At 46.4% G+C, this 744-nt stretch overlaps 1 protein-coding gene and 1 long non-coding RNA gene across 4 annotated transcripts in view; one reads left to right on the top strand and one right to left on the bottom strand.

Moving 5' to 3' along the window:
- Positions 1-592, top strand: part of LOC109304554 — a 15986-nt gene extending 15394 nt beyond the window's left edge. The window contains exon 3 of the long non-coding RNA XR_002099417.1: positions 494-592. This is a non-coding gene — a long non-coding RNA (uncharacterized LOC109304554). The remainder of the gene's footprint in view (positions 1-493) is intronic.
- KIF6 (kinesin family member 6) overlaps positions 1-744 on the bottom strand; it is a 518996-nt gene that overhangs the window by 464315 nt on the left and 53937 nt on the right. The gene's annotated exons all lie outside the window — the stretch shown is intronic.

The raw sequence follows: 744 nt of genomic DNA, 5'->3' as shown, positions 1-744 counted from the left end.
CCTTTTAGCTAGGAGACATTCCCGGATGCTTTTGGTGGGCATTCTTGGCAACAAGGGCACACTGTTGGCTCCTATTCAGTTTATTGTCCACTGTAATTCCCAGGTCCTTTTCTGCAGATTCGTTGCTTGGCCAGTCAGTCCCCAGGCTGTACTGGTGCATGGGATTGTTCCATCCAAAGTGCAGGACTTTGTATTTCTCCTTATTGAACCTTATGAGATTTCCTTTGTTCCAATCCTCCAGTTTGTCAAGACATTTCTGAATCCTAGCCCTACCTTCCAGTGTAACTATTACTCCCCCAGCTTTGTGTCATCTGCGAATATGAAGTAGATAAGTTGGTGGGAAGCTCTCCCATAAAAACAGTAGTCATAGTTCTGTGACTATAGGTTAGAAACTGGCTGCAGGATAGGACCCAGAGAGTCGTAGTGAATGGATCTGTGTCATCCTTGTGAAAAGTGGGCAGCGGTGTCCCACAGGGATTGGTGCTTCGTCCAGTACTTTTCAACATCTTTATTAACAATTTGGATGTGGGGGTGAAGAGCTTACAGGCCAAGTCTGCAGACGACACCAACCTCTGGGGAAGCATAGTCATGCTTGAAGATAGACTACAGATACAGGCAGACCTAGACAAGCTAGCAAATTGGGTGGATCAGAATCTGATTAAGTTCAACTTCGAGAAATGTAAAGTGCTCCACCTTGGGACAAGCAACCCCCAACACAGGCTTGGTGGCACCAAACTGACTAGC

Source organism: Gavialis gangeticus, unplaced genomic scaffold, assembly GCF_001723915.1.
Source record: "Gavialis gangeticus isolate Ggan-Ray unplaced genomic scaffold, GavGan_comp1, whole genome shotgun sequence".
NCBI classification, from domain to species: domain Eukaryota; kingdom Metazoa; phylum Chordata; order Crocodylia; family Gavialidae; genus Gavialis; species Gavialis gangeticus.
This window is presented reverse-complemented; position numbering and strand designations above follow the sequence as displayed.